The sequence below is a fragment of the Rattus norvegicus genome, chromosome 13, assembly GCF_036323735.1.
Source record: "Rattus norvegicus strain BN/NHsdMcwi chromosome 13, GRCr8, whole genome shotgun sequence".
Lineage (NCBI taxonomy): Eukaryota > Metazoa > Chordata > Mammalia > Rodentia > Muridae > Rattus > Rattus norvegicus.
Genome location: NC_086031.1, coordinates 91,829,930 through 91,839,901, shown reverse-complemented (window position 1 = coordinate 91,839,901; position 9,972 = coordinate 91,829,930). Strand labels below are relative to the sequence as shown.

General features: G+C 45.0%; 1 long non-coding RNA gene across 1 annotated transcript; it reads left to right on the top strand.

Annotated features, from left to right (window-relative positions):
• The first annotated feature begins 8,246 nt into the window (after window positions 1-8,246).
• LOC134481599 (uncharacterized) lies at window positions 8,247-9,614 on the top strand. The gene is made up of 2 exons (XR_010057296.1): window positions 8,247-8,505; window positions 9,497-9,614. It is a non-coding gene; the product is annotated as an uncharacterized LOC134481599 (long non-coding RNA).
• Window positions 9,615-9,972: the final 358 nt, after the last annotated feature.

Below are 9,972 nucleotides of genomic sequence, written 5' to 3'. Positions count from 1 at the left end.
AAGGCCTTATGTCTGTACCAGGGAACTGCACTGGGAAGTAGAGAAGTGGTGTTTGAAGTGCACAATTCCATTGGTTGCAGCTCTCACAGATGAGTTCAGGCTACTGTAACTCACACCAGTTAGACCAGTAACTCTACACAGACACAATCAGTTCGTGTCAGAGGCACCACTGCCGAGCTATGTCTCTTGTTTTGTCCTAGGCTTCCACCTGTGCTTAAAGTGAATTCACAAGGTAAAAGGATCTACCCATGTTAAGCGAGTACACACTACTGGGCTACATCCCCAGCCCTGGGATTTTCAAGGCAGGTCTCACTGTGATGTCTAGACCAGTTCTGAACTCACAGACCTCGTCCTTTCCCCTCCACTCCCCTGTCCCCGGAGTGGTAGGACTGTACACATACACACACGCACACACACACACACGCACACACACACACACACACACACGCACGCGCGCACACACACACGCACGCACACACACACACACACATGCTCTGCTACCCACAAATGGCCACTAACAACAACAAACACAAACTCTTCAAAGCTAGTATTACATTAAAAGAAAGCAGAGAAAGTCAGCCTAGATTTAAGTTGCTTTTTCTAGAGTTATGTCCCCACAATTGAAGATTTCTGGATGTCACTGAAGCACGCCTTTTAAAGGGCATTTTAAAAAGAAGCAATAAAATAAACGACTAGGTTGTAAAAAAGACCACAGGCATGTGTTATGTTTGTTTCCAGGACTTTTGTAACAAAATACTGATTGGTTTAAAACAACAAAAAGATATTTATTGTCTCCCAACTCTAGAGGCTAGAGTAAGGTGTCAGAACCTTGCTCTGGAAGCCTGTTGGGGAGAATGCCTCTTTACCCTTGTAGCTTCTGGTATCTTCTAGCCATCCAGAGCTTCAGCTGATTCCTTCTGCTATAATACATGGTGGTCTTAGCCTTGTGTGTGTCTCTGCTTGTCCTTTGAGGACAGTCATTGGTGGGTTAAGGCTCTCCCCTACCACAGTATCATTTCCTTGTAGCTAACTACATCAGATATGGTATAATTTGCAAAATATGTCCCATCCCAAGGTGCTGGGGATTAGGACTTTAGCATATCTTCTGGAGAGACATAATTAAACCCATAACTATGTCTATAGAATTAGCTTCCGACAGTCAACTCTCTGTTTTTTTTATAAATGACATTTGTGTCTTGAGGCAAAGTTATAGCAACTGGATCCTATGTGGAGCCAAAGACTGCCAAATCAGGAAGATTTCAGATGAGACGAAAATATTACAGATGACTCAAAAAAAATTCTATTTGATGGCTTGCTTCGTGTCGGCTTTTGGTTACCATAACCAAAAGTTTTACTTTGGCTCATTGTTCTGAGGTTCCAAACTCTGATGTGTTGGTGCTGTTGTTGCTTTGGGACGGTGATGGGACAGCCCACTGTGGCGGAGAACACACGGCAGGATAAGCTGTTCACCTTGTGGTGGCCCAGAAACAATGGGAAGAAGAAGAGTGCGGTGCGCTTTGACGGTTATTGGGGAATAATTAACCTTTCAGTGGATCCTCCTATCTTCTCCATGTAAGCACACTGGGATCGGAAAACGCTTTGAACCCTGGGGCCTGTGGAGGACATGACAGACCCAAAGTGTAGCAACACCGATATTTATGCTCCATGCTGGAGGTAGTGACACACGCATGTGATCCTGACAGTCACCAGCTCCATCGGTCCTGGACCCGAAACGAGGCAGAGCATCACGCTGCAAGGCCGGGAGCTACGGAGCTTCAAACACAACAGCCAGGAAATGGCGAGAGATAAGGTCTCTTTCCAGGTCATGCTCCGTGACCCCACTTCCTCCATCTAGGTCCCGCCGCCTAAAGTTTCAGTCATTTCCCGAAATAGTGCCACCAGCTGGGGACCAAACTTTAACATAAAGATCTACAGGAAATGTTTTATGTTCAAACCATAATGCTCCCCTGTTTTCATTTAAACTTCACCCGAACTTCAAAATTAGTGGTCACCAGACCTATGCACATTCCTATGTGACGAACCCCTCTCACTCTGTCTCTCCGTCCAGACCATTTTCGCTTTTGTTTTCAAACTCTAGAATCGTCCTTCTAACATCCCTGGTTAATAAATGTCTCAACGCTAAAACACCCAAAAGAGGGCTCCAGCTCTCTCCCCCCAAACATGTTCTCTCATCATTTACACAGTTGCCTCCGACAGCACGCAGGATTCCGGTCTTCATCCTTCTTTTCCTCTCATCCCTGTTACCAAACTCTGCAAGGGACAACACCTGCTCTGCGCCTCATCTCAACCCAGCACCTTTACAAAGGTCTCCTTCAACTCTGACCTCTCCAGGCTTGCCCTCTAGGAGGCGCCGCACTCACTGAGGCTTCCTTTAGCTTCTTCCGCCCTCTCACAAGACTTGCACCTCTTTATCCTTCTGTCTCAGTTCCGCTGCCACCCACAGCTTCTCCTCCTGCATCCCTGTTGCCTGTCTGTTTCATGTCCGCTCTCCCACCCCCACCCCACCCGCCGCCGCACACAAACCAAAACATGGGGGCAAGACTGTTGTCTGTCTCATTCTTCAACCACATAGTAAGAGAAGAAAAGGGCATTGAAGAGGCTGGGAGGATGCCTCAGTGGGTAAGTGCTTGCCACACGAAGGTAAGGACCTACGTTCAGATCCTCAGAACCTATGTAAAGCCAGGTTTCATCCTGCTCACCTGTAATCCCAGGGCTCCCGAGAGTAAAACGCGAGATAGAAACAAGAATCCCATGAGGCTGGTCTAGGCCAGCTAGTCTGGTATATGTAGCAGAATAAAGAGACTTGGTCTCAAATATGGTGGAAGGTGATGACTGACACCGGAAGTTGTGTTCGGACCTTCATATGTGTGCTATGGCACACATCTGCAAACACACACGCACGCACGAACATACACACACACGCGCACACGCATACACACACACACACACACACACACACACACACACACACACACACACTGTGAAGGTGCTGGGGAGAGGGCCCAGTATGTAAAGCTCTTGCCGCACATACATGTGGGTGTGGTGCCATTCACCTGTAAGTCTACTGTGCTTAATCATCTACTTTGTGTGTAGTTCTTTCTCTCTCTTTTTTAATAAAAGATTTATTTATTTTATGTCTATAAGTACACTGTAGCTGTCTTCAGACACTCCAGAAGAGGGCATCAGATTCCATTACAGATGGTTGTGAGCCACCATGTGGTTGCTGGAATTTGAACTCAGGACCTCTGGAAGAGCAGTCAGTGCTCCTAACTGCTGAGCCATATTTCCAGGCCCATATGTAGTTCTCTTGAAACTTAATAAAACAGTGCAAGTAACATCCCTCAGAACCACCTGACTGTGTGGATGTGTCAATCTCCTTCCCTCCAGAGTCCTCTCTTTGTAGCAACTGTGACCTTGGTGACGATCAGTGATGACACACACACTGGAGGGCATTCAGCTTAAATCACGATAGAGGACACTGAGCATGCAGTCAGAAAGGTCTTTGAGGAAAATGAAAATAGGTGCAGGATCCACTTGGGGCAACAAATGCTGGCCAAAAAGAGTATGGATTTTGGAGAGAAGTAGCCTACTTGGCTCCCAGACTCACTGCTTTCCTCTCTAGCATCACTCGTTGGTAAACGCAGTCCATGCCTCTGGGGTATACACAGAGGCAACAATCTGCCTTACAGGTTGCAATGCTAGGTGGTAGACACACCCTATGCCCTACCACTTTTGAAGGCCATTCTATCCATCAGCCCTCCAAAGGAGAAGTCCCTAGAGTTGCAAGGTTCCTTACAGAGCTCCGATTTTGTCTTGTGGTTGTTAGTGCTAGACCCGGTAATATTTTTTGCTGGTATTATCTTGTTTTGTTTTTATAATCCACACACCCTTTGCATGATAGGCTGTTATACACAAGAAGAATTTACACTAGATTCTTTATGACATACTCTTTTTTCCCTTTGTCAGCATTACACAGGCAATCTTGCCGACAGAATCATGTCTGTATTCAGCTGGGATTCCCACTGTTCTTTAGGGGTAATTTTCAAGTCTTTCTACACAAGTTGAAGTGTAGTTCCCATTGATAAATAACAGCCTCAAGCTTTTACCTCCACACACTATTTTGACAGGTCACCCCTCCAAGGAAGACTTTGTGTTTGAGAAAACTAATTTGTCTAAAGGAAGAGGGTATTTTCAAATCATACTTCAAAAAAAATCATGTCAAAGAACAAGAATAAAAGAATAAATGAGCTATGGAGTTAAGGCATCAAACAGGCACAGGGAAAGTCTCCAATAGAAAGAATAGAGAGATCAAAAGTAACACATAAGGGAAAGTATGAACCCAACTATTTCTTAGATGTAGAAAATAAAGGGACAATAGCACAAATGTCAGAGAGACAAGAAGATCCTCAAACTACTGCATCATGGATTGGCTGTGTCAGACCTTCGTGTACTTCGTGTGCTGAGAACACCATCTCTAGCTGGTGGTGCCATTTGGGGAGGTGCTGGAAACTTCTGGGGGTGCACCTAACCAGAGGAACTGACATTGGGAGTGCTTCCTTAGGGATCCCGGCCTGGCCTCTGTACTTCCTGGCTACTGTGAGGTGAACAGCTTTATCCTACCATGCCCTTCTGCCATGATGCTCTGCTTCACCATAACCCAGAAGCAGTGGAGTCAGTGACCATGGAGCATCTGAGCCCGTGAGACAAAGTAAAGCCCCCTTCCGCCTTGTTTTTCCTCAAATATTTAGTCAGGAAAACACAAAAGTCCACCTCAGAAAAAGTCTCTCACGTATGGCATACCTATGACATCTCAGCACCTCAGAAGGCTGAGGTAGAATGATCACATGCTCTGTCTGCATTGACGCAGGCAGGCAGGAAGACAGACAGACAGACAGACAGACTGAGAGGGGTGGCAAAGTAGGGAGAAAATTTCTTCATTGCACTAAACTTGACTTCATTGTTTTAATGAACAAGAGTTCTAACTTCAAATAACTTGCAATAACTTGCCAACTCCATCAAAATGTGGGTCATTGAGAGCCACACTTCTCACTGAACTACTAGATCATTTGTTGCTGCTGAAAACTGAAAACTATAAGCTCGTGAGTCTAGTGTGGTAACATGAACCTGAGGTCCTATTGCTTGGGAAAAGAAGCCATGATCATTTCCTGGATAATGTGACGAGTCCCTCCTTAGAAGAGAAAAGTAAACCACACAGTAACCATCTGTGATGGTGTGAATGCTTGGTCCGTAGGAAGCGGCACTCTTACGAGGTGTGTCCTTTTGGAGGAAGTACATCACTGTGAGGGTGAGCTTTGAAGCTCCACCCAATATGGAAGAGGGCTCCCTTCTGGCTGCCTTCAGATCAAGATGTAGAGCTCTTGGCATCTCCAGCACCAAGCTGGTCTTCATGATGCTATGCTTCCTACCATGACGTTAAGAGGACTGAACCTCTGAAACTGTAAGCCAGCCCAAATTAAATGTTCACCTTTGTAAGAGTTACCTTGGTCAAGGTGTCTCTTCACAGCAACAGAACCCAAACGAAGACACTATTCCTACCTGATTTTCTCCTGCAGATTCCTTAATAGTAGAATTTCTTTATAGAACTCTAATCAAGTCCTCTGGGTTTGGAGGCTGGCTAAAAGAAAGATTTATTTGAGAGATGACTAGTAGGCACCCAGTAAATGTTATCCCTAAAAATGTTTCCAAGTGAACAGATATTCTAGGGCTTTGTTTTTGGTGTATTTGTTTTGTTTTTGCCTAGAATCAAGGCATGTTATAAGGTTTACAAAATGCTTTTGTGGAATTATTAGTCATGTGCAATTTGCAACTACCACACAGACTGTGGGATGAAAGAACTGGAGAGAAGGGGACAAACTATGCCAAACTATACAGTAACAATTGGCATGATTTTATGGAATCTTCTTCTCCCTTCTCCTCTTCCTCCTCCCTTTCTCTTCCTCCTCCTCCCCAATCCCCCTTCATCCCCCTTCTCATTCTCCTCCCTTGAGACAGGGTCTCTCTATGAAGCCTTGACTGTCTTGGAACTTGCTATAGAGACCAGGCTGGCCACTAACTCACAGAGATTCATCTGTCTCTGCCTTCCAAGTGCTGAGATAAAAGGTGTGCATTACCATGACTGTCTTGGAATCTTCCTTTCGAATTTTCAAAATGCTGGTTTCAGGCAAAAGTCCAGAGTATTAGTTCTAATTCTCTGGTTGTTCTAGTTCTTGTAAAGAAAGATACCCACAGACTAACACACACTAACAATACTGTCACTCCCTGTGACCCAGCAATGACTTAAGAAACACTTAATGTGCATTCTCTACCTGCTTTCATAGCCCATCAATGATGAGACACATGAGGCTTTCAGAGAGTAAGCCGATTGCCTAGGGGCACCCAGTGTGGATCTTTGACTCTAAGGAAAGGCAGTTACATTTCTTAGTGGGCAAAGAATAGACTGCTAAGTTTATAAACCTCGTAACTTGGAGCATGACTATCTAGTCACAGACTACTTAGAATTCCACCGTTGGGAATATCAGGGATTGAACTCATGTCTTTGAACATGTTAGGCCAGCACTTTACTACTATATTCTCAGCAGTATTTACCAGCTTAACTTTCTGGTGGTACAGGATAAAAACAGAGAAAGGAACGAGCTTCTTAGAGACCAGATCGTTTTTATGCGCTAACAAGCAGGTTGGATCGTAGTATTGACCTAAATTAAAAACCCAGTTAGGGGAGTGCTCAAGTAGCATGCAGGAAACCCTGAGCGTGATCCCCAGCATCAAATAAGCCAGGCGTAGTGACACAAACCTGTGATCCCAGTGCTTCACAGAGGTCTAGGCAAAAGGATCTGAGGGCCAAGGTCATTTTCAGTCACATAATGACTGTCAAGGACAGTCTAGGCATGTGACCCTGTCACTAAATAAATAAATAAAACATATTAGGGGAAAAAGAACAGCTAGTTGTTTTTGTCAAAAAATATTAGAAAAATAATAAGCTGTTGATAGACGTTCTAGCACGTTAGAGAAATACAGGAGAGGACTGTGGAGATGGCTTAGTGAGCAAAGTGCTTGCTATGTAGACTCAAGGACCTAGATTTGCATTCCCCAACACCTGTGTAAAAAGTCATGCAGGTCCGTGCATACCTATAATACCAGAGCTGGGGTGGTGGAGACTAAGACAGGTAGTTCTCAGGGACTTGATGGCCCACCAGGCTAGCCAAAGTGGTGAGCTCTAGATTCATGGAGAGACATTATCTCAAAACATAAGAGAGAGATAGAGGAAGGCATCTGACACTGCACTGTGGCTTTACAGGGGTTCACTCTGACCCACACACACACTTACTAGGAAGAGTAGCCAGGAGAAAACACAGTGGGTTGCACACATCATGGTTACACAGGTAGAAACACAGCCAAAACAATGCCATTGAGCCATTGCGCAGATCCCTGCGGTGAAATCGCAGCAGCCCTAGCAGAACCAGCATTGGACACTGCTGCCAAGCACCTACACTCTTGGAACCCAAGGCAACTGCCCTTTGTACCATAGCTGAGCTACTAGGAAGATTCTTGCTATCTGCTTTTGAATCACCAGAGCTCGAAGTCCAGGGCTAGGGAATCTTGTTTATGTACCAGGGTCCCAAGCATCAGAGGATTAGGAAATGGTTGTCTATCCTCTCACCATCCTAGTAATGGGAAGTGTGTGGAGATCCCTGTGGTGGCACATCCCCCTCAAGAGGAAGAAGACTGTGCTGTTTGTGCCTTGCCAACCACGCATTTAGCGCTCCACTTCCCACCAAGCAAATCTCCAGCAGTACATGTGTTCTGGGTTTTGGTTTTCATTGTTGTTTGGGCTTTTTTGTTTTTGTTTTGTGATGCTTGTTATGTAGGCCAGGCTGGTTTCTACATATCTCTGTCTCCCAAGGGCTAGAATTAAAGAACTGAGCCACCATGAATGGGCCAAACAGTTGTCTCTGGGAAGAGACCAAGGAGACAGAAAACAAAGAAACCTCACCACTGGGTGATAATGGTACGGACAGACAGACAAGGACAGACAAGGACAGACGAGAAACTTCCAAGGATAAGTTTGGGATAGCGTATACATAGAGCGGTACTTCAGAGCGCAAAACCTCAAGGCAGAGTCAAGGGCCCCTTTCCTTCCGATGTATGTGAGCACTCTTGGGGTTCTGTTACCTTGGCAACAGAACAGATCTGAAGAGGCCCAACCCTCTTGTCCAGTTACTGTAACTATCACCAGTCAAAGGAATTGACCTACGTGGACTCAGTGGGCAGCTGCAGGCTGCTCAAGGTTCTATGGACATTACATTCGTAGTTCTCATACGAGAAAATATCTCGCAAAAGCAACATGAGAAAGGACTTCTTTGGGCTTACCATTTAAGAGAGGGTCCTTTGCAATGTGACAGAAGACATGGCCCAGGAGTGGGAGATCATCCATCAGTTTGCATCTGCCATGAGATACAGCGAGATGTAAGCATTGATACTTGGCTTACCTTCTTGTTTTATTCAGTCAGTACTCTCTCGATCATAGGCTGGTGCTGCCCACATTTAGGTGCAGACATCTATCCCCCAATTAAATGTCTTTGGCATCACCCTCACAGACACACCCACAGGTATGTCTCCTAAGTGACTCTAAATACCATCAAGTTGACGCTCAAGACTGAGTGTTCTAGTCGTTATTTCGTGCGATGAGAATACAACCTTGAGAACTAGTTACTTTTCTATTTAAGGGGCATCGTATTAGGTGTAATTACTGAGGGTCGGACAGACCAGAGTTCGGACTCTGCCTTTTCTATTTCATCAGCCGTGTGATCTTGAGTTAGACATTTGCCTCTCTGTCTGTGTCTTCCTCTGGGGATATAGTCGTCATGCAAAATAAAGAAGAGAAAATCGTAGAGACCCCCCTGCACCCCTGTGCAGCGAGGGCTCGGCATCTGAAGTTTGTAAGCCATATTCCATGGCAGACAAAGCCTTCTATGCCCCCCTTTCATTGGGATAAACAGGTTCCCCTATGGGAACAACTATGCCATATTTCCCTTGGCCCTTCTCCTGATGCAAGTCCTATTAACAGAGAAAAGAATGCCTCCTAGACAACTGGCTAGGTGGGTTGATGGGTAATTTAAAGACTAAAGACACATACAATCTACAAGAATTTTTTGAAAAAGGAAAATGGGAAGGACAGGAGAGAAGGCTGTTGTATGCAAGTCTATTTTACAGATAAAAAGAGCTAAGGCTTAGAGACCTTGGCTTGCCAAGGTTATGTTCCTAGGAGGGGGTAGAATCTAGCTTTGTATCTGTGTCTTATTGAGTCTACACCCACCCTCACAGGCACTCAACACAACACAACAACACAACGTAACTTAAATTATGAAACTAGGTCATTGCAGAAGGTATTCCTGTCGCAGAATTCACAAGCCTCACTGTCAATTTCTCATGGATTACTTCCTTTCTTCCTTTTCAGGAGAAACCTTCGGACGCCTGAGCTGGCTGGCCTTAAGGGAAGTGGAGGCCTGGGCTTGATGCTCTCCAAGGTTCTGAAAAGTAAGGTTTGAAATTTAAATTTCGACTGCCCTTGGAAAGGTAGCCTCTTTTATGTTGGCTCTTCAGTTTTTTTTACACTCAGGGCAAAACCATCTGTGAACGGATGAAAATGAAATAATTATGAAATTTAGGCAGTTCTTAAAAGATGAAGTTTTCAACACACCCACATCCATTCACTAAAATTAAGGGAGATGAACTCTGCAAACAGACTTCCTTTATGCAGTTTTGGCTTTCCTCCACAGTTATGAAAGTCAATCCCTGCCAGCAATGTCTAAATTCACGATGGAGATTTCTTTTTTAGTACTGCAGTGAATATATCCTCCTACTGATGCATCATTGGTTCTGGAACATGGCTGAAGCCAGGGTAAGCATCTGGAAGCAGGTACCTGGTGGCAT